At 38.7% G+C, this 24620-nt stretch overlaps 1 protein-coding gene across 2 annotated transcripts in view; it reads right to left on the reverse strand.

Moving 5' to 3' along the window:
- Window positions 1-24620, reverse strand: part of RNF2 (ring finger protein 2) — a 100328-nt gene that overhangs the window by 65980 nt on the left and 9728 nt on the right. The window lies entirely within an intron of this gene.

A 24620-nucleotide genomic window follows, 5' to 3' on the forward strand; every position in this document is an offset into this window, starting at 1 on the left:
TCCCTATCTTTGGGCGCCTGGGTGGCTCAGTTGGTTAAGTGTCCAAGTCTTGATCTCGGCCCAGGTTATGACCTCACGGTTCGTGAGTTCACACCTGCATCAGAGCCTGCTTAGTATTGTCTCTCTCTCTCTCTGCCCCTCCCCTGCTTACTATCTCTCTCTCAAATCAAATCAAAAATAAACTTAAAAAAAAATTCCCTATCTCACTGAATTGACTTGGCATCTTGCTAACATTCAGTTGACTGTATATATATGGATCTATTTTTGATTTCACTATTCTCTCTAAACATACACACACACACACATTATTACTATATTGCCTAATCCAGGCTGGATTCATTTTTATGTTTTTATTATAATTTATATACATTATATTTATTATATCCATTTTTAAAAAGCCACTTTAAGAAATTAAAATTAAAACATCTTCATAAAATATTGTGGGCCTTCGGCACTATGCCTAAACATAACTGGACCTTGTATGGGTAAAGCTAGGTTCTGCACCTGTTGCCATGTCAGAAACTAGGTGCAGAGACCAGTGAAACTCTCCTTAAGAGCATAGACTGAACTTGTAGACCTTGAGAGCAGCAAATATCTAGGAGCCTGTGGTAGTTTACTTTCAATGTTGTGTTTTCACTGTATTTTCCCTATGACTAAAGTCATGTTAAATACTATGATACTGACTTAGTTGATCTATGGGGAGTTAAGGAAAATATCCTTTTCAGTCAGGGTTCTTAGTTATAAGCAACAAAAGCCACCTCTGGTTGAATAGAAAAGGAGTTTTATTAAAGCCTACGAGGTAGTTTCCAAAATGTTTGGGATATTTGGAACATTAGGCTCAAGGCTAAGCCTTAGGAAGAATGTCCAAAACCATGTTCCATGAACCGGTCTAATGAGGAAAATGTTGCCACCACCAGACACTAGAGGTTACAGTTTGCCCCACAGCAGTTCTGGGCTAGGAAAGTACTTGCAGTGTTATCAATACAGTCATTAGCATCAATCTAGTATTTTTGCCAAGGATTCAATTTTGCAGCCCTTAGTACTGCAGTACCTTAGTGCAGAGTGAGAGACTGAATGTTTCATTAATACTTATATAAATAATAACACTTTGCCATGTAAAAGACCACCCAAAATATCTGAAAAACAGAAAGTCAAGAAAATAAGGAATTCTCGTTTTCTCAAGACCGTCTCACAGAAACAAAAATACCACATAGTGTATTTCCTCAATGAGCTCACAGTTCTCTGAAGGAGATAAACACATGCACAGCTATTAGTAAAACCATTTTCCTGTGTAATATAAGTGAAATGACAGGAGAGCAGAGAGAGGACAACTTCAAATAAGGAGCATTTGAGCCTTAGATCTTGAAGAATAAGCAGGATTTTGGCAGGCTGGGAATGAAACATTCTAGATAGAGGGAACCAAATGGGCAGATGAGCAGAGTTAAATTGCAGAGTGTATTTGAGGTTTTAAATTTTACAACTTTGCACATTAAATACTGATTTTAATGCATGTAATTGTATTTCTTTACAAACCAGTCTTCTCTGAACAATGATAATTATCAACTGACAGAGCTGTGAACAGGGTAAAGGTAAAGGTATGGTTTGATTTTAGGAATCAAGAGATGAGCTAAAGTTGTTTGAAGGGGCGGAAGGCAGAAATCAAGGCTAAAGAGAATATAGGTGGTGAGGAAATTGAAGAAGCAGCATTTAAATGACAATGGTGATTTTAATTTAGAAAATACTTCTGCATATCTGAAAGAGACAGAATGAAAAGAGATTGTAGATGATGGAAAGAAGGGTAAATGAGGTGAGGAGGGTAGGGGCGGGTCCTCCTGGGGGAGGGTATAGGAAAGCAGAAGACTTCGGAAAGAGGAACACTTATTTACCTAAAATGTGAAGGAAAAAAATATAAAGATGTTTTAGAAATGTAAAGGAAGAAAGGCCACAGAGATCATTTACCAATCAATAACTTTGATTTCTATAGAGCGAGAGGTTGAAGGTTAGGTCATCTTTGGATAATGAGGAGTTTGTAGAAAGTAAGCTTTTGCATGGCCTGTTCACTCTGCCCTGAATGCTTTTCCTCATCACGTGGGTTCTCCCTCAGCCTCTTCAAGTCACCTTATCAGTGAGCCCAACCCTCACACTGTATCTAAAATCTTCATCTGCTCCCTAAGTCCTGAACTCCCCTTTTCTCTCCTTTTTTGTGTTTTCCATAGCTCCTAACACTTTAAACATACTATGTGATTTACTTGGTGTATTCGTTTTCTGTTATCCGTCACCTCCCACTAGAATATAAGGCCACAGAACAGAGATTTTTGTCTCTTTCGTTTATTTAGAATGATGCCTGATGTTGAATAAATATTTGTTGAATGAACACATACAAAAGTTGATGAATTGAGGGATAGAAAAAGGAAGACACAGTTTTTGGAAGAGTTATAGTTGAAAACAGGACTGATATTCAGTTGGCTTAAACCACATTATTGTACTACTTTTTCAAAATATGGTCATACTTTTGTATCAGTTGGGAAACATCTGCCCAGGCAACGTGGCTTCTTTCCCAGGACCCTCAGTCAGCAATTAAAGGGTAAATCCAGGGTGTAGCTAGGAGCCTCTCTCAGACCTTGCTGTTGCAGTTCAAGGACAGTGCCACTGCTACACTAGTTAAAATTTTTGAATATTCAGACAGTGTTAAGGAATCAGTGAAGAGATGAACTACATGATTCCTGGGCAGGCCTACTGAGGTGAAATGCGTGAATTTAGAGAAAGCCATGTCAACAAAATTCCATGACTTCCTCCAGCAACAACTATCAGGCTGGAGACCACACAGAAAGTGACAATAAAGATGATCCAGAAAGGTCAGATGTGATCATGAAAGAGAACAGGCTAGAGATTTAAGGTACTAGGAGGGCATTTCTTTGGGATGGTTGACAGTGGAATCCAGGTTAAGGGTAAAATGATATTAGAAGACTAATGGGCACGAGGATGTGGGAGGACTCCAGTGATGAGAGAACCCAGAATGGTGGGTCACCCTCCTACCCAAGTCATTTGAACTTTGAGGCTAAAAGAGCAGAGAGACAGGGTCAACTTCAATAATATCTTTCTACTGTAATACAGAATGAGGACCTTGCCATTTCAATATTAAATTGAGACAGTACCTCTTTATTTATCATGGATAGTCTTGACCTATATCTTATATAGGATAGTCATGTATGACATGGTACCTGCCCTCAAGATGCTTGTCACTAAAACCAATGTAAAAACAGTGGGTAGTAGACACCATCTAGTAATCATTCACTGTTCTCTTGGACTCCCATCACTAAGATGTACTATGGTTTTAGCTTTGCCGGAGAATATTGCATGCCAGTCAAAGTGTTACCTTGAGATTGCATTGTAAAGTATTCACATCCCTTTCAAGCTTAATGCATGATATCATTCTTGTGATTAGAACCTATAAAAGCTCCTGACACCACTCCCATTCCAAATTTCCTCTTTGTTTTTAAATTTTTATTTATATTTTTATTTGAGAGAGAGAGAGAGACGGTGCAAGCACGTGAGAGGGGCAGAAGGAGAAAGAGAGAATCCCATGCAAGCTTCATGTTCAGCACACAGCTTGCCGTGGGGCTCAATCCCACAACCGAGGGATCATGACCCAAACCAAAATCAAGAGTTCGATGTTCAACCAACTGAGCCACCTAGGCGCCCCCTGAATTTCCTCTTTAGAAAGAGAAGCTCTGATCATACTTGTCCTCTTGCCAAGTAACTATTTTTTTTTTCCATTTCTTTTTTTTAATTTTTTCTTTTTTTATATTTTTTTATTATTTTTTTTTACAAATAGTTTATTGTCAAATTAGTTTCCACATAACACCCAATGCTCATCCCCACAAGTGCCCTCCTCCATGCCCATCCCCCTCCCCCCACATCCATCAGTTCTCAGTTTTTGTCAGCATTCAAGAGTCTCTTATGGTTTGCCTCTCTCCCTTTCCCCCACCATTTCCCCCCTTCTTCTCCCCCTCGTTCCTCAGTTTAGTTCCTCCTAATCCTCCTATACGTGCAAACATATGATATATATCCTTCTCTGCCTGACTTATTTCGCTCAGCATAACACCCTCAAAGGTCCATCCATGTTGCTACACATGGCCAGATTTCATTCTTTCTCATTGCCGTGTAGTATTCCATGGTATAGATAAACCACATCTTCTTGATCCATTCGTCCGTTGATGGACACTTAGGCTCTTTCCATGTTTTGGCTATTGTTGAGAGTGCTGCTATGAACACTGGGGTACATGTGCTCCTATGCATCAGCATTTCTGTATCCCTTGGGTAAATTCCTAGCAGTGCTATTGCTGGGTCATAGGGGAGTTCTATTGTTAGCCAAGTAACTATTTCTATGTCTTTCTTTTTACTTTTCTAGAGGTTTTGACTTGTTTGTTTGAATGTTCTTAGCAATCTGTAAAATTCCTGCTTTGAGTTCCACTTTTAAATTCCACACAGATTACTGTGTGATTTTAATTTAATTTGTACCTACTTTTCAGTCTAGACACATGTTTGCCTTGCAATAACAGGTGATATCATCGCTATATAGGAATATGCGCTTAAAGCCAACTATGGGTGAACATACAATATTTTTGTGAGAAGCTATTGTAGTGAGATTGCTGCTTGTACTTGAGAGGTGAGGGTAAGAGGGGGATGATATGTTTCTTCCTTGGGTTATTATAATTAGGGATATTTGTAAGAAAATAGAATTACTGTTGCTTAAGTGTTGCTCAGCTCCTGCTGATCAGTTCTCACTCACTGGCACCATCCTTTGTGATATAATAGTTAATTGCTGTGGAGATGATGATCATGTCATGGAGAAAAGAGATAGGAATTTAAATAAAGAATGAGCAGCAGCAGGAGCAAAAAAACCATGCCAGAAGCCAAGTATTTCATCCAGTTTAATTTTCTCTTGCCTTTTTAATGTATATGGTATATCATCAAGTTGGATGTATCAACCTAAATAATACAGTTTCAAGGTTAATGATGACTAAGAAAAAAAGGAAAAAAAAATTTAAAAAGGCAAGATATAATTGTGTTATTCTATACTGAGGCAAGACTAGGTTCAAGTTAAGGAAAATGCAATAATCAATCTACACTGTTGGGCCACCCCACCCTAGTTTAGATAAACAGTTAAGCTGTTTAGACAGTTCTCTTGCAGCCTAACTTTTGATGAGTTGTTGAGGTAATTTAGGCATCACTCAACAAGCAGGAAGCAGAATGCCGAGATAGAGTGGGGCTTTGTATCAAACAGAGCTGGACTGAATATCACTTAAAAGGCATTAATTTTGGGGAGGTCACTTGATCTTTGAACTTCAATTTCATCAACTATAAACTTGAACAAATCTGTAGGGTGGTTTTCTGGAATTTTAACTGGTATGGACTCAGATACTCAAGTCTTACTAGCTGTTTCCAGCTAATGCCTGTTCTGATTGGTCACTGCATTTATTCTGCTAGATCAGTACCCATCCTCTACCAGTGATTAAATATTCTGAATGCCATCTACATTAGTCAGGACAGAAGAGACTATGGCACAGTAAGAAATTTTGAAATCTCAGCGGCTTAACACAATGACCTAGTTTCTGCTCACATAAATTCCAGTGTGGATCTGGCAGCTGTCATCCACTTGTGACTAATGGCTCCTAGTCCAATATCATTATATGGACTAGAAGAGGGATGGAGGAGGCCTGCCTGTTTTTAATGTCTTGACTCCAAGGAGACATATGTTCTTTCTCTTTAGTCCATTGGGCAGAACTAGCCATATGGCTGCAACCTGTCTGCGGGGGAAGCTAGGAAATGTAGAAGAGGTTGAAGAGTCATAGGTGAGCATGAAATGTCTTGCCACATCACCCCTTGTTCTGGAGGGTGAGTGAGACAAAGGATTTCCAGTTGTATCTGATGAGCTAGCTCAGACCAAAAAGGCTGACCCTGGTTTAAGTTGGTGTGAATGAGATTATTTTCACTTTCACCTGAAACCCAAAAAGAAACCGATGCAAGGATGCACATGGAAGTGACTGAGGCTATAAGGCAGTGCATGTTGAATACAGCATCCCAGCGCCTCTACCTGCTTTGCTCCCTGAGGAAGCATGTTCCTGCTTTTAGCAGCCTCAGTAGCCCATGTAGGAGAGGAATTTGCCAGGTCAGAGGAGCCCAGACCAGGAGTTTCCTGCCTTTCCATTATTTTAGGCTGAGTTTTGGATAGTGGTATTGTGGAGCAAGAAGGGAAGAAACCAACACACAAGGTACCATCCTATTAGCATAAAATAATTTCTTGCTGAGCCATAGCTATCTATTACAAGATTTATTCCTCACTGCATCTTTGGGGCTGCATTAATAAGAATTTCCTGAGTTCATATGTCATGTCTGTGGTAGAATTATACTGAGTGCTACGGGGGGTACTAAAGAAAAAGAAAACCTGGCCTCTTCTCCTAAGGACTTTATAATCTAATTTAAGATACTAAGTCACTATCAGTAAACAAGTCAATCAATAAGTGGCAAAATTATACCTATGAAAGAAGAACAATTTAAAGATAGGGCATCATATAATAAGATGTTGATTCTGAGGTACAAATGACAAAAAAAATGAATGAAAGAGTAATTACTAGGGAAGTTAGTAGAAGTCAGCCAGCATTAATTCTCCATGGACAGTTAAAGAATGCTTCAGGTTAGGTTCAGGTACCAAAGCCAAAAAGTGCAAAGAATTTCAGATCACATTTAGCAATAGAACTGGTTTGAAAGGCTGCAAAAATTTCAGCTAGTTTCTCTGGACAAGGTGATACCAGGAGTAGGCTGGATGCTGTGGGAATGGAATGCACATGAGATTTAGCCAAGGGCTTCCCAGAAATGCCTGGAGAAGACTGAGGAGACAGAGCAGAGGTCTTGCAGTCACCCAGCAAGGGGCTAATGAGAAAGAAAAGTCTGGCATGAATATATGCATACCAATGGGTTGTAGAACTATTTGAATTACACTGTAATTACAATCATTATCTGTATACCATTTCAATCTTAATATTAAATTGTAAGCATTTCCCCATATTCAGAAATAATATTTAAAACATAATTTGTAATGGACAGAAAAGAATAATCCCAAGTGTTAGATAATGTACATTTAGAAGCATACATTCTTTCATTTCATTTTCATAATATCTATGTGGAATAGGTTCTATTGTCATTACTTTACAGATGAAAAATCTGAGTCTAGGAGATATTAAAGTCACACAGCAAGTATCTAATTGAGTTGGGATTAAACCGTAGTTTGTCTGATTTGAAAGCCTGTCCTCTACCTAGTATATTATACTTCTTTCCTATTGTGTGCCAACATGTCGATATGCCACCAATTAATAAACCGACCTATTGTGAAACATGTAAATTGTTTCAAGGATTTTTTTTTTGTATCAATGATCTATGGTAAACATCCTTACACATAAATTTTGTACATCCTTACACCTGAATCTCTTTAACAGTGTATACTTATGTAGTACGAACTCCTTAAAGAAGAAATACTGGTCAATGAAGAGTTTAAACATTTTAAAGTTTTTGATAACATTATTAAGTTTCCCAACTGAAAAATTACATTAACTATATGTTCACCTATTGTATATAGAAGTAACTGCTTCCCTGAAACCTACCCACAATGGATACTATAACTTTAAAAAATTTTTGTCAGTCTAACAGCAAACCTCAATAGCTCAGACCCCTCTGGATGTGTGGTCTTCCTGCAGCCCCTGGTGTTATTCATTTGGTATCAGTCCCTCAAACAATAACAAATATTTTAGGGGCGTCTGGCTGGCTCAGTCAGAGGAGCATGTGACCCTTGTTCTTGAGGTCATGAGTTTGAGCCCCCTGTTGGGTGCAGGGGTTATTTAAATAAACAAACAAACAAACAAACAAACAAACAAAAATGTTAAAAAGAATAAAATATTTCATTAATTATAATTCATTGGATATTTAGCATTAGCATGTCTTAGACCACAAAAACAAGTGTATATTAAAAATTTCATGTTGGGGCGCCTGGGTGGCTTAGTCGGTTAAGCGTCCGACTTTCACTTAGGTCATGATCTCGCGGTTGTGGGTTCGAGCCCTGCGTCGGGCTCTGTGCTGACTGCCAGCTCAGAGCCTGGAGCCTGTTTCAGTCTGTGACTCCCTCTCTCTCTGACCCTCCCCTGCTCACGCTCTCTCGCTCTCTCTCTCCTAGAAATAAATAAAAAAAACATTAAAAAAAAAAAGAAGGCACTTTCAAAAATTTCATGTTAAGTCCCTGAAATTTATTTAATTCAGGTCAGCAGCATTGCTCAGCCAAAGACTGTTACTTGGCAGGCCAGGAAACTTGACTAAGCCATACCTGAAATTCCTTGTATAAAGGAAAGGAAAAGAAAAGGCACTATTCTTTAACCTTCTTGTAGACATAAAGCCATTAGGGACTCTTCTTGTGTTTGTGGACCTGAGTCTGTGTTTTATGTGTGCATGGGCAGGAGCAAAAGACAAGAGTGCTACTGTACAATATGAATAAGATTTAGGAAAACAGAAGAGTGATGAAAAGTGATTTTTTTCTTAATAATTAAGAAAAGTTTTTTAAAAAATATTTTGCATATTTCTTTTGCATTTGGGAGAAATAAAAATCTGCCAGGTTTCAGTAAATAAGTTCTAGAAAATATGTGTAACTCATCAACTAAAACATAAATAAGGTTATTATTGAAAAATAATTTAAACTTTTCCTGGAGTGTTAAAATTACTTAAAACTAGCAGCACATTTTTTTGTCAGCAGCATACTACTACCTTAATTGTTTTTTTAAAATAGTTTATTGTCAGGTTGGTTTCCATATAACACCCAGTGCTCATCCCCACAAGTGCCCTCCTCCATGCCCATCACCTCCCTTCCGCTCCCCCCACCCCATCTGCCCTCAGTTTGTACTACCTTAATTGTATCTGTTCGGCTGACTAAGCCAAAGTATCAACAAGGAAGCTGCCTTAATTCCTAATTACAAATAAAGACACCCAGACTGCGAATGTGTATATTAAAGTGAAAAGCAGCAATGCATGACAAAATCTCATTGAATTAAGAGCATAGGCTTTTGAGTCTTAAAAATCACTGACCTTGTATCCAATTCTGTTACTTCCTGGTTGTTTAATTTGAGAGCAAGGGACAGTTGCTTAAACCTCCTTCAGCTTCATTTCCTAAATTATAGAACAGAGCTGCCGCCAGGGTGTATGGCCTAAAGGAGAATATGTATCTGAAATAACTAGACATACTAGAGGGCTAATAAGTGTTACTGTTTGATTTTTCAGCATGTTTTTGGTAGATAGACTAGTAACTCTGATCTATAATCATCTAGCTATTCTGGACTCATCATAATTTGACTTTCTAGTAATTTAATTTGCTTAGTTATAACAATGTGTCATTCTCACTGAGGGTACTATTAAGTGTGACGTAGATACTGTAGTTTTTTATTTTTAGCAAACAGTAATCCAAGCCAGGCTCCAGAAGATAGGAAAGAAAGAAAGAGAGAGAGAGAGAGAAGAAAGAAAGGAAGGAAGGATAAAGAGAAAGAAAAAGAAAGAAAGAAAGAAAGAAAGAAAGAAAGAAAGAAAGAAAGAAAGAAAGAAAGAAAGGGGGAAGGAGGGAGGGAGGGAGGGAGGAAGGAAAGAAAATGGAGGCAAAAGTCCAAGGGCAGTAGGATAAAAAATAACTCTTGGAGAATTTTGAGAAAGTGGATTGTTTTCAAGGCTGACACTTATTCGAAAATGAGAAATAGCATTAGATATATGTAGTGAATTTTGTGAGTTTTGCAAACATGGTCCAGTGCTAAAGCCTTTATAATATTTCATTTAATAGCCTCATAATCTGTTAACTAGCTAAATGATTTTTATTTTTGAGTATTTATGTGACAAAGTAAATGGTTATTTAAGTGCTTTTTGATGTGTGAAGTGATGTACTTACTAATTGCCACTTGTAAGTGTCCCTAATTTAGTGAAATCTCTGCCCTGTCTGTTGATGGTTTTGCTTCTCTGATAAGGCAGAGAACATTTATCTGCTTGCTGATATCCACGGGTGTTATTACAATCCTTTATAAGCATGGTGATAAGGGAATCAATAACAATATGCAAATAGATAAATATGAAGATATATGTGAATTGTAGCAAGGTGAAAATTCTTTTTATAATAAGTGGCACTGGAACTTAGGGAGGGAATTGTCTTACTTTGGGAAATACTTTAATTAACTGTTTCGGGGTGGAAGGTGAGAATCTCAGCAAGGTCAGCATGAGACAGCAGAACAAAAGAAGCAGCATATTGCTCAGTATAAGAAAGGAACAGAGTCCAGAAAAGCTAGGAGAGAAGAAAGAGAGGAAGGAGAATGACTGAACAACATAGCAGAGAGGTAAAGGATTTTTTTCATTTTTCATTTTTTATTTTTTATTACAGTTTATTGTCAAGTTGTTTTTCATACATGTAAAGGATTTTTTAAAGGGATCTCTGATATTGTTTTAAGCCATTTGCTCTTCTTGGAAAAAATCCCTCTTTCTCCAGAACCTTCAGTAAAAAGGACTGTTCACACTAATTACCTGTGGAAATAATGTGGGTTTTTTTCTTTTCAAAGAAATTAGGGAAGGGCAATGGGTTTTACAACAGGATCCACATGGCATGGAACAGAAATGGCACATGTGGGACAGTGAGACCTTCCACTACCTGAATTAATTCAGCAGAAGCAAAACTTCAAAGCAAAAGAAAAGAAAAATTTTGCAACAAGACATACTCGGTACAGGAGTACTGAGTAGAGGAGAGTGCAGTAGAGGAGAGACCTTAGTATATCTTGAACTTGGACTCTGCCAAAACAAAAGGTGGAAGACTCTTAAGTGCTGAGGCACATAAAAGGGAAAGTACCAATGGATTAAGGGAAAGTACCACTGACGTGGGGGAGGGTTAGTGCATATATTAGGCTGAGTTTGCTAACTGGTGCTTAGGCTCCTATTTTCCCACAGAGTCGGAGAGACAGGGGTCCTATCTTTCTTGGTGACTACATTTCAAAGGGATGGCTCCCAGGTCCTCAAGAAAGGCATTCCTAGGTTGCAGAAGACACATCTCAAAAAGACCGAGAAAGGATTTACAATTCCAGCTTTTTTAAAGTTAAGTAAGGGGCCTAAGAAAAGGAAGGTCAGGGGCCTATAATCAGGTATTGGCTGGGAACAAACAGTAAATTCTTTCAGCAGCATTGAACTTTCTCAGGCAGGAACTTAAGGGGCCAGAGTCATCATCTTAGGGATGCAGCCTTGAGCTGCCAGAAACATGGTAGTGCTTTAGTGTAGGAGAGGCGTGAAATTGTTTATACTGAGAGTTGGAGTTCTTACAGGCCAAGACTGAGGCCCTGCTGAAAAGAGGGCTCAGAGGAGCCTAACTAAAAAGTTTGGGTAAATTTTCTCAGAGCCAGGTGATCACATGAGTCGGATCTCCCTGGAAATTTTCAGGAATCTTGAGGAAGATACTGGACTTCCTACTAGGGCAATGAATCTTTGAGCTGATCCATTCTGTATTTTAATGAGCAGGATGACCCCAGCTCACATCTCCTATACAAGTAAAGTGTTCCTGGTAAGTAATATATTTCTGCATGTTCAAAGAGTTATTAGAAGAAATAATCAACTTAAATTAGCATGAACATATAATTAAATTATCTTTTTCTCTATAATATTTAAGGGATTTATCTATTTCACCTAAATTTCCAAATTTTTGCCGTAAAGGTGTTCATAACCTTATCTCATTAGTTTAATTTTTTAATTATTTACAAATGCACAGGTGGCCTTTATTTCTGGAAGCTTATCTCCATTAAAATTGTTTTTTATCCAATTTTTGCCGCATAATGCTATTTAAATGAAAAACAATTGGCAAATTCACAAATTATATATTTTAAGTTACTTCTTCTACTTTAAGGGAATGTAGGAAAGTGTTAGTTCCCCAGGCTGGGTCAGTGAATCGATATTGCCTGAATTTGGATTTTCACATTAGGTTGGGTATATACTGCACCAGAGGGAGCTTTTGAATCATGTGTTGCCTTGCTTTGGTAGAAGCTTAGTTTTTGATTGTTCTTATGTGCACTTTTACCCAGTCCTTTACTAAATCAATAAGAGAGTCTCTAAAAACCATGGTTTATAGTAATTAAATCTATTGTTGTTAGGAAGGATGTGAAAATAAAGCATCCATACAAGAATTTTAGGAAATAAAGTTGTAATAAAAAGAAGGAAATTTCCATCTGAGGCCTAATAGTTTGGGGAGCTGAATACACAATTGCTTTTAGGGCAGACCCAAGTCTATTTGACAAAATACATTTTTTTCCAACATCTTGATTGAGATATTGTTAGTTTGCTGGGCTGCCATAACAAAACCAACATATACCTCAATCAAATTTCCTCTTCTTTTAAGGACACCAGTCCAATTGGATTAGGGTGTATCCTAATCATCTCAGTGTAACCTAATGACCTGTTAAAAAAAAAAACCCTATCACCAAATATAGTCACATTCTGCGGTACAGGAGTTTAGGGCTTCAACACACAAAACTTGGGGAAACATAATTCAGCTCATAACAAGATATAATCCATAAAATTCATCCATTTAAAGCATATAGTCCATGGGTGCCTGGGTGGCTCAGTCCGTTAAGTGTCCGACTTTAACTCAGGTTATGATTTCGCAGTTTGTGGGTTTGAGCCCCCGGTTAGGCTCTGTGCTGACAGCTCAGAGCCTGAAGCCTGCTTTTGGTTCTGTGTCTCCCTCTCTCTCTCCCACTTGTCTGCTCACACTCTCTCTCTTTCAAATATAAACATTAAAAAAATTTTAAGCATACAGTCCAACATTTTTGGTATATGCAGAGTTGTGCTACCACACCACAATCTAAGTTTAGAACATTTTTATCACCCCCAAAGTAACCCTGTGCCATTAGCAGTCACTCCTCATTGACCACCACCACCCCTTCACCTCAGCCCTAGGCAACCACAAACGTACTTCCTGCTTCTGTAGATTTGCTTTTTCTGGACTTTTCATGTCAAATATATTCTATAACTATGTGGTCTTTTGTGATTGGCTTCTTTCACATAGCATAAAATTTTGGTGGCATATCCATGTTTAGTAATGCTTTTCAATACTTCATTCCTCTTTATTGCAAAATAATACTCCATTATATGAATAGGCCATATTTTCTTTTCTATTCAGTTGATGGCTATGTATTTTTTTCCTACTTCTTGGCTCTTGTGAACTATATTGCTATCAACATTCACATACAAGGTTTCATGTACACCTGTATTTTCATTTCTCTTGGATACCTATGAGTAGCACTGCTGGCCCATATGGTAACTCTTTGTCTAACATTTTGAGGAACTACCAGTGCCAGTGTTTTCCAAAGTGACTGCACTGGTCTGCATTCCCACTAGCAATAAAAAAGGGTTCCAGTTTCTCCAAATCCCCATCAACATTTATATTATCTATCTTTTTTATTAAAGCTATCCTGTTGGGTGTGAAGTGGTATGACACTGTGATTTTGATAATCATTTCCTACTGACTAATGATGCTGAACTTCTTTTCATGTACTCATTGGCCATTTGCATATCTTTTTTGAAAAATGTCCATTCAAATCTTTAGTAACTTTTAAATGTCTGTAGCAACTGTAACTGTGTCTCATTTTTTATCCTATTATTTATTCCTTCTTTTTTTAATCCATGTAACAGAAGTTTATCAATTTTGAATCTTCTTAAGGAATCATCTGACTTAAGGAATAGAGTTGACACTCTATTACATGGTTTTTTCTCTTCACTATTTTTTGGTTATTTTATTTTTTTCTCCCTTCTACTTGTGTAGGTTTGTTTTACTGTAATTCTTTCCAACTTCTCGAGAAGTCTAGTTAGCTCATAAATTTCCAGCATTTTGTATTTTATAGTGTATTTACTTATTTATTTTTAAATGTTTATTTTTTACTTTTTATTTACTTAAAGTTTTTTAATGTTTATTTATTTTTGAGAGACAGAACATGAGCAGGGGTGGGGCAGAGAGAGAGGGAGACACAGAATCCAAAGCAGGCTCTAGGCTCTGAACTGTAAGCACAGAGCCCAACATAGGGCTCAAACTCAGATAATGACCTGAGCCAAAGTCGGCCACTTAACCAACTGAGCCACCCAGGCACCCCTTAAATGTTTATTTCTGAGAGAGAGAGGGCTCAAGAGGGAGAGGGGTGGAGAGAGAGACAGAGTGGGAGAGACAGAAGTTCTGAAGCAGGCTCCAGGTGACAGCAGAAAGCCTGACACAGGGCTCTAACTCACAAACCTGTGAGACCGTGACCTGAGCCCAAGTCAGACACTTAACTGAATGAGTTAAGTGCCCTTATAATTTATACATTTAAAGCTGCACATTTTCCTTTGGGTACTCAGCAGCATCCTTTAAGTTTTGATTCATGATTTATAAACTTTAAAAGTTTCCATAATTTTTTTGATCCATGGATTATTTAGAAGTATATTTCTTGATTTCTAGTTACCTTTTTAATTATTGCTTCTAGCACAATTGCACCTGATTTCAGTGCTTTGAAATTTGTCATGACTTGTTTTATGGACTAGTATATGGAAAATTTTTATGAATATTTCTTGTGTGCTGGAAAATAACATGTAGTTTACAGTTGTTGGGTGTAGCATACTGTATATGTCGATTAGATTACATTTATTAATGTTATTCAGATTTTCTATAGACTTCTATATTTTCTTTGGCTTCTTTAATTCAGCAAAATTAATAAATTTATAGATTCAGAAGCTTAGTGAGTGCATTTGCTACAAGGCAAAATAACATAAAGTATTATTTGAGATAGATGATGTATAATGAGAAGCTTAACTTTCCACTCAATAACAATCATTTGAATAATAAGATAATGCTCATCTACAAGAATTAAAAGCATTCAGAATACCTTTAGGGGAGGATCAGAAGTTGAGCTGATAACTTTTAAGCTTTCAGGTGGAAAATATTGAACATAAGGACAATCAGGAATAATAGGCAAGTGCCCCAACTCTCTAGCATAATATTTGGGGACCTTGGTCCTATATATTTTGACTCCTATTGCTCTCCTTACTTAAAATTCTTGGATTCATTCCCATTATCTGTCTAGTCTCAGTGCCTCCAGAGAAGCTACCCCGGTCATACAAAGCTCGTGTTAATAGAATGTAGCATCTAACTTTGTCTTCTGAATATTTCACTCATTCCATCTGAATACTCCTCTTCCTCTGTCATCTGAATTGGGCCACCCATAAGCTCCTCTGGCTTCCCTTGCTTGATGACCTGTTTTTTATGTGTTTCTCTGGCTCATGCTCTTTATTCTCCTTCAGATAGTAAGGTACCCCCGAGACCCTCCTGGGGCTGTGGAACTATTCAGGCAGACCCATTTCCTACCAGGCCTTCCCCTCAGAGGAAGGGAATATGGTGTTGGGTTCATCCATGAGTCTGGATACATTCTTATGTCTGTTTCTCAGATGAAGATTTGCCTAGCATGCTCCAACTCTCAGATGCCTGTCTGCTCTAAAGAGTTCCTGATTAATGGATCACGGCTTCTGCATTTAATTTTCAGTTCTGGCCTACCAGTGGATTTGTGTCTTTCTGGCAAGCTCCAGCATGTGAGCCCTAATAACATTCCTAGTACACCCACAATTGCTATTCTCCCTGTTCCTATTTCCTGATTATAAAAAGGCACACTATATAAAAAAGAAGAAAGTTCTGATACACGCTACACCATGAATGAACCTTGAAGACATTATGCTAAGTGAAATAAGTTAGGTGCAGAAGAACAAATACCGTATGATTCCACTTATATAAGGTACTTAGAATAAGCAAACTCATAGAGACAGAAAGTAGACTAGAAGTTACCGAGGGCTTGGGTTACGGCAATGGGGAGCTCTTGTTTCATGGTTACAGGGTTTCTGTTTAGAATAATGAAAACGTTTTGGAAATGTATCATGGTGATGCTTGCACACATGGTGACGGTAATTAATGCCACCAAACTGTATACTTAACAGTGGTTAAAACGGTAAATTTCATGTCATGCATAATTCATCACAACAGAACAAAACAGCCAATAATATGTCCTTGACCTTTCCAGTATCCCGCTGGGCTGCTCTCTTTTCATCTGCCTTTGGGCTCAGCAGCCTTTGGTCCTTGGTTCTCTCCTTTGATTGTTCTACCTTCTTCCTCTGGGGAGTCTCAGCCAGTTTGCTATTGATGAGTCAACGTATATTTTTACCCTAAATTCTCTCCCAAACATTTGACCCCAGTTACTGAGTGATTACTTAAAATCTCCACCTGGATGTTCTCCAGCTCTTCAATCTCATCATCCCCCAACTGAACTCATCTTCTTCCTCCCCCCGGACAGTTTTTTCTTCTGTATGTTGTTAGCCTTCTTTCTCCACCAGCCAGTTTCCCAGCCTGGACACTCCTTTTCCCACATCCAGTCCCTCACAAAGCCCAGTCTTTTCATTCACCTTGTGCAATGCTCCACCACAGACCCCACAGCTAAGCCAAACTAGATTTGACTCCGTGCCTTTGGAAATCTCCTTCTGCCTGCGATATTTGGGGATGAATTCCCTTGCTTTAGTCTCCGTTGTCCTTACGCTCACATTCTCTGCCCCTTCAACTTCAGAGACCTGGGTGGGAAGTTCAGCTTCCTGGTCAGGCTGTTTGTTTACCTTCTCTTTGCCATCAGTCCCCTCTCTTAAGCAGAATGATCTGCTGTCCTTCCTGCGTAGGGAAGGTGTTCTGGGAAATTATTTTAAGTGGAATCACTTTATAAAGCACATTGCAATTCACTGCAGTTACTTGTTTACTTGTCTAATGCTCTCCCCCAACAGACTCTAATCTTAGATGTGGGGGCTGTGTTCGGCTTCTGTGTACCACCAGGTCTGTGGTCAGTGCTCCTTAAAGAGCACCGGTATCTGCATATATACACTTTGCAGAGAAATAAGCATGTTTTCAGCATTTGGTGTTCACAGACTTTTCAGCAAGGTCAATTCATTATATGTTTCATTCTCTCTTTGCTTTAGATGTTGCTTAGTGGCTGTCACCCAATCACTCAGAGCATTGTTATAATTGTATGTCCCTCTTGCTTTTTGTGGCAGCTCCAGATGCCTTCCTGTTTGTTCAGATTTCAGAGGGTTTTTTTTTGTTTGTTTTAAATATTTTATTTTTAAGCAATCTTTACAGCCAGTGTGGGGCTCGAACTCACAACCCTAAGATCAAGAGTCTTTTGCTCTACCCACTGAGCCAGCCAGGTGCTCCTACTTCAATCTTTTTAATACTAGTTTATTTTTGATCTGGTGCAAATGGTATAGCTATTGTTTCAGGTCATGATTCTCCAGAGAAATGGAACTAATTATGTATATATGATTATATATATGTAATATACATAATATAGGATCTTAATAAAATATAAAAATGTATTTATTTATTTGGCTTTAACAAAAAACATTTATTTTCTTACAGTTCTGGAGGCTGGAAGTTCTTTCTCCCTGACTTGTAGATGACCACCCTCTTACTGCCTATTCGTATAGGCTTTTTTCTGTGCATGCACATCCTTGGTGTCTGGAAATGTATACGTATGTTTATGTTTATTTAAGGTTTGTGTGATCAGGGCAGGTTCATTTAGAGGCACTGAGACTGGAGAGACAATTGGAGTGAATGAACAAGAAATAAGTGGAGTGAAGGAGTCAGAGTGTACAGGACCAAGGTCCCCAAATATTTATGCCAGATAGTTGGAACACCTGCCTATTTCTGATTGCCCGGAAGAGTGTTCTGGGACCCGTTTTCAATGTGGGGAGGGTTTTCCCCACACATCTGGGAAAGCAGGAGGGCATTCTACAATTCAACTTAATTCTGATGCTGTCTGCCCAGAGATAGCATCAGATTCCACAGACCAGGAAATCAGTCCCACAAGACTGCCCCACCTCCACTCCCCACTTCAGAAGCTAATCTCAAATCCAGGTTGGTACCTTACTCCTGGCTACAAATCAGAGGTTCCCACGACCCTCTCCTTAGATTTGATTAATTTGGAAGAGATGCATAGGGCAAAGCATGGGAAAAGCGCCAGGAGAGTCCAGGCCCTCCGAGAGCCCACCACTTTCCCAGCACGTTCACAGCCTCACTAATTGGGAGGCTCTCTGAACCCCTCTCCACTGGGGTTTTAATGGAGGCTCCACAACATAGGCACGTTTGATTAAATCATTGACCAGCCCCTGGAGATTGAATTCAATCTCCAGCCCCTCTCCCTCCCAACCTGGGAGGCTGGGAGTTGGGGTGGGGGGGGGTGAGGTCGGGACCTTCTAATCACAGGGTTGATTGCCCTGGCAACCAACCCCATCCTTTGCTTACCTAGGGCTATTCAGTTATTCATTAATGTAAAAAAAGACACCTTTATCATTCTCGCCACTTAGGAAATTTTAGGTGTTTTGGGACATTTAATTTTCTTCCCAAACATTTGTTTTTACAAAAATAATTTTGTTTTTTCTCAAATTTTGAGTATTTAAGAAGAGATTTAGTTTGTCTTTAAAAAATTTTTTAATGTCTATTTATTTTTGAGAGAAGGGTGGGGAGGAGAGAGGGAGAGGCAGGGAGAGGAGACACAGAATCTGAAGCAGGCTCCAGGCTCAGCACAGAGCCCAATGCCGGCCTCAAACTCATGAACCACAAGATCATGACCTGAGCTGAAATTGGACGCTTAACCAACTGAGCCACCCAGGTGCCCTAGAGATTTAGTTTTTCTAATTTGCAGTGTTTACAAATTTATTTTTTAAAATATTTAAAATATTTATATGCTTTATAATCCAAAACATATAAAAGAATAAGTTGTTATAGTTCTTTTTCTTTTCGTCTGTCCTCAACCTTACTGCCATTGGTAACCCTTGTTATTAGTTTCTTGTACATTCTTACAGAGATATTCTGTGTATATACAAACAAGTATGTACATATATTTATCCATACTTTTTTACATCAAATGATGGCATATGATACATATTGTGTCTTGTGTGTTTTTTTCTTTTAACAACACTAAATCATGAAGAGCTTTCCTTATCAAAATTTAAAGAAATTTTCCTTTTTTTTTTTTTTGAGATTCATTCATGCATTCATTTTAAGTAAGCTCTATACCCAACATGGGGCTCAAACTCACCACCCCGAGATCGAGTCACATGCTGTACTGATTCAACCAGCTAGGCACCCAGAATTTAAAAGAAATTTTCATTCTTTTTTGTTGTTGTTACAGCTACAGTAGTGTTCAGTTTTATAACTGGTCCAAAGTTTATTTCACTGGACCACTGGTGGACCAGAGATGCTACAAAGAATAACCTTGTACAAATATCACTTTACAAGTGTACAAGTAATTCAATGGGATACATTCCTAAGTGGAATTGCTACCTTGAGGAGTTTGCACATTTGTAATGCTGATTGATATTGTCAAATTACTCTTCAGTGGTATCACTCTGCACTCTGGCCAGCAATTTATGAGAGGGCCTGTTTCCTACCCTTTCCCCAATAGAAAAGGTGACCCAAGAATAGTACTCAGTGTAGGTTTAATGTGAATTTCTCCTTTTATGAGTAGGTTGAGTATTTGTCATGTATTTAAGAGCCATTCATTTGTCAACATGCAGTATTCATATCCTGTATCATTTCTTATTTGGTGTTGGTGTTTTTAATAGGCTTAAGGGAATTCTTTCTATGTTAGGACAGTTAGCCTTAAATCCCAGTTTCAAATTACAAATTTTCCCAACTTTTCATTTATTTTTTGACTTGTGATTTTTTTAATGAAGAATTTTTAATACTTAGGGATTTATCAGTCTTCCCTTATATGGCCTCGAGAGGTTTTTTTAAATGTTGCAATATGCTGGTAATTAAATCAATATTTTAAAAATGAATCAGAAATCTAAGAACCTTATAGTAAAATAAAAAACAAACCCAATGGACATAGAACCATAATCGTATACAGAGTGAATGTAGCATGTACATGTTGTGAATCCTATTTTTCCATATCAACATTGCAATATGTCTTACATTATAATGGCTTATTCAACAATTATCCCATCTACACGGGGCCTCTGGGTTTGTTTCATACTTGGAAAGGAACTGCATAGCTGTGCCAGTATTTAAATTATATTTTGATTTATCAATTTTGGTGTAAAGTTTGAGCTTTATTTTTCCAGATGATTTCCATGTATCTCAATGAAATTCTGTGCCAGTTACAATGCTTTCAGCTCTAAGCGACAACCAACAAAACAGCTTAAGTAATCAGTATGTTTATTAACTCACATAAATCTGTGGTAGCGTCATTCCAGAGTTGGTTAATTCAGGGTTTCAACAATGATTTCAAGGACCTAGGTTCCTTCCACTTTTTCTGTTTGTTGAGTCTATTCTTCTATTCGAACTAAAAACTGAGGACCTTGTCTCTTTTACGTTGTACTCAAAACAGGCTTGGTATTACAAGAATTCCACTTAGACAATGACATTGTTGAACCAGTAAACTTAGATGATCAGGTTAGCAGGGTATTTTCACACTACACATCAATTAAAAGTAGGAGTTACACCTTTCAGAAGTCTAATGGAGTCTGTGAGGTTATACCCTGGAGGAGGATTTGGGAAAACTGCCCACATAACCAATGGAAATGGCCAAGAATGACTTGAGCTCTTCACCAAATCCCACAGCCCACCTGCAGCTGAACCCAGCACCTGTCTTTCACTTGAGTTACAGTGAGAGAGGCATCCCTGCTCTATCCAAGGCCCCAGGCCAGTCCTTCCTCATGGCTATTCCCCTGCTCTCCTTCACCACCACATTCTTTCCCCTCACTGGATGGTTTCCATTAGCAGTCTCTTGGCCTTCCATCCCCACTTTCGCCACAATTCTCTCTCTTCCTCACTCCACGGAAAAACGTCTGAAAGCCTTGCTGTTTTTCTGTCCTCACCTCCCCTTCTAACCTCTTTACTCCAGCCAGGCTTTCATTCCCCCCATTCTCCCACCCCCATATCAGTGAGAAAGAGTTCTTATTAAGGTTGCCTGTGTCAATGTCCAGGAAGCCATATTCTTCTGATTTTCCCCTGACTTGCCTGGTAGCTTTTTCTCAGCCTCTCTCCCAGCTCCTCCTCCTCCTGCATGCCTCCTGCAGTGCTCCAGGCTCTGGCTTCAGTCCCCTCTTCTCTACCTCCGCTTCCCTCTAGAACCGTGGCTTTAATTTTCACCTATTCACTGATGATTTCTAAATCCATACCTCCTCTCCTGACTTCTAGTTGAAGCCTAGATTTATTCATCCAATGATCTTTTGGCATGTCGATATTTAATAAAAATGTCAAACCAGGGCCCCTGGCTGGCTCCATGAGTAGAGCATATGACTCTTGGTTTGGGGTCATGAGTTCAAGACCCACGTTGGGTGTGGAGTCTACTTAAAAAGAAAAAGTCAAACTTAACATGTCCAAAACAGAACTACTCATTTCCCCTATTCTCCCAATTAATTATTCCTAGAGTCTTCCCCATCATTGTGCATGGCACGTTCATTCCCTAACTGCCCACATGCATTTATCAGCAAATCTTGCAGGTACTTAAAAACATGCGTGAGCACAGCCACAGGCCCCCTGTCCACTGCTACACCCTAGTGACCCAAGTCACCCAAGTGACCATCATCAAGCCAGGATTACCAGGGCAGCCTTCCAAGGGGCTCAGAGCCTCCTCTCATTTCCACACTGGCCCCTTTTCCCCAAGTGGTTTGTCTACAATGAAAATTTGGTTGTATGACTCCTCTCCTTGAAACCTTTTGTATAGTGTCTCGTCACCCTCTGTAATAAAACCCAACTCCTCTTTCTTTACACCTAACCTCATCTCGGTCCATTTTATCCTCTCTTCCTTCCAGTTGAAACACTATGGCTGGGTTTATCTCCCCCATCAAGCACACCAAGCTTGTTCCCATCTCAGGACCTTTGTACCTGCACTTGGAATACTCTTCCGTTGTACATTTGCATGGATATGTGCTCCTGACTCAGAGCTCAGCTCACACGAGAGTTCTTAGAGAGCCCTGTGCTGAGCTATATACTAACTCAGTAGGTCTCTTCCCACTCTCCATCATTCTCCACTACAAGATTCTATATTAGTGTTTTCATATCATCGTTTGTCAGGACCTGAAACCACTTATTCATGGACATGTTAATCCTCTCTCCCCACTGGAATATAAGGTCTTTTGAAGGCAGAGACCTTGGATGTCTTAGGCTCTGCTGTATGCCCATTATCTGAAATAATGCCAAACATTTACCTAGTAGTGGGTACTCCATAAATGTTTGGTAACTGATTTGCTACCCCTATCTCTGTTTTGGGCAATCATTTTTACCTTTTCTGATCTCAGTTCCTTCAATATTAAAATGAGGAAACTTCTGACTTAAAGATTTTTTTAAGTAATCTCTACACACCCAATGTGATCAAGAGTTGCACCCTCCATTGACTGAGCCAACCAGGTACTCATACAATGAGGAAATTAAAAAAAAAAGTCACCTGAAATTCCATCTGGCTCAGTACACAATGATTATGTCTTATAATAACTTATAGCAATTACAGGAAAAATCTTACTTCACCAAAGATTTGTATCTATTGTAGAACATTTATTCATTCATTCATCAAACCTCTATTGAGTGCTGACCATAAGCCTGGCACTGTTGTAGGCACTGGAGGTCAAGGCATAGACATCAAAATTATGGTGCCTCAGTCTCAACAAACAAACAAACAAACAAAGTCAGAAAGTTGAGGCTATCCTGTCCTCCAGCTGGTTTTCTACTGATACTTCACTTTCTACTGATACTTCACTTAGTATTGCATAGTTTATCGACCCTGGGCTCCCTCGAGGTTATTATTACTCTTCCAGTAGTTAATTTCTGAGAATTATAGCTTTAAGTGATATAGTTTATGTGGCTATAACTTTAATAGCACCATGTAAAACAAAGCTGTTAAGGCTGCAGAAGTTCCCCAATCTGATTTAGTTCTTTAAAAAAAAATATTTTTAACATTTATTTAAAAAAATTTTAATGTTTATTTTTGAGGGTGGGGGAGGGGCAGAGAGCTAGAGAGGGAGACACAGAATCCAAAACAGGCTTCAGGCTCTGAGCTGTTAGCACAGAGCCTCACATGAGGCTTGGACTCCGGAATGGTAAGATCATGACCTAGGCTGAAGATGGATGTTTAACCAACTAAGCCACCTAGGTGCCACTAATGTTTATGTTTGAGAGAGAGAGAGAGAGAGGAAGGAGAGAGAGACAAAGATGAGCAGGGGAGGGGCAGAGAGAGAGGGAGATACAGAATCCGAAGCAGGCTCCAGGCTCTGAGCTGTCAGCAGAGAGCCCTATGCAGGGCTAGAACCCATGACTTGAGCAGATGTTGGACGCTTAATCAACTGAGCCACCTAGGTGCCCCTGATTTAGTTCTAATCCAACCTCTGCCGTGCTTCCTAATTTAATTATAGCATGCTTTGAACAAAAATTTCAAATTTTATAAATTAATTTTTTAATAAAATGAATAAAATGAGAGTACTAAGGACTATATTCATATATATTCAGGTCATGAAGTTCAGAAGGACTGTTAATTCTCATGTCAAAATTTGAGACAGCTAATTTTAAATCTGAATTGGAATTAGTGTATATGTAGGGCCAATAATTAATCAAATGTCTAGAGTGAAAATAAATCACTTTCAAAACTGACTACTGAGAATAAAAAATGACTAAGAAAAGTAAATTGTTACATATTGTGCTGCCATTTGTTGGCATACACTGCAAATCACTCATAGAAAGTAATGTCTGCTTATACTTGCTTTAATCAGTTCTACAAAGGAATCCAGTAGAGCTATACAATGTTTTACTCTTGCATATAAGCACTGTATTTAAGATCTTACATTGGTCAAAATGGTTTTGGTTGGGAAGGAAGACAGAAATCCAGTTCAGTCTTGTTTAAACAAACAAAAATGGGGAGGATTTATTATTTCACAGAACTGTGCAAGCCAGGACTCAATTAATGCGATGTCATCTGAGAATTATTTTCTCTCAATCAGGGGCTCTCCTTTTGGTAGACAAACATCTGCCAGCAGCTCAGGATTGCTATCCTACCGCTTCCTCAGCCTTAGGGGAAAGAGACAGTCTTTTTCAGTAGTTGCAACAGAATAATCCTGGGCAAGATCCTGATTGGCCCAGGTGGGAAACAGATTAACCAAATGTATTTTAAAGGCCCTCATGCTCCCAGATTACTCTTTTCTTCTTCAAAACTGCTATCCCTGCAGTGAGCTGATGTTAGCTAAATTTTAAACGAATGTAATCTGATTACACAGATTCACTTTAAGACATTTAATAGCATTGTTTTATCATTTGTAACCTAAATGAACTAGTAATTGCTTCAGTGTCGACATAAGAAGACATTTAAGGCAGTATAGATGAAGGCCGTTTGAATCAGGTATAATAAGTCATCGTGTACTTTTTCCATACACAAGGCATATAAATCTGGACCTCTGTACCCTACCACCCATACCATATCCGAGTGCAAATATTTGGGGGCAAATCAGGGGATGCTGTGGGAGTGGGCTGC

This window comes from Hyaena hyaena, unplaced genomic scaffold (assembly GCF_003009895.1).
Source record: "Hyaena hyaena isolate Hyena2069 unplaced genomic scaffold, ASM300989v1 scaffold_580, whole genome shotgun sequence".
Lineage (NCBI taxonomy): Eukaryota > Metazoa > Chordata > Mammalia > Carnivora > Hyaenidae > Hyaena > Hyaena hyaena.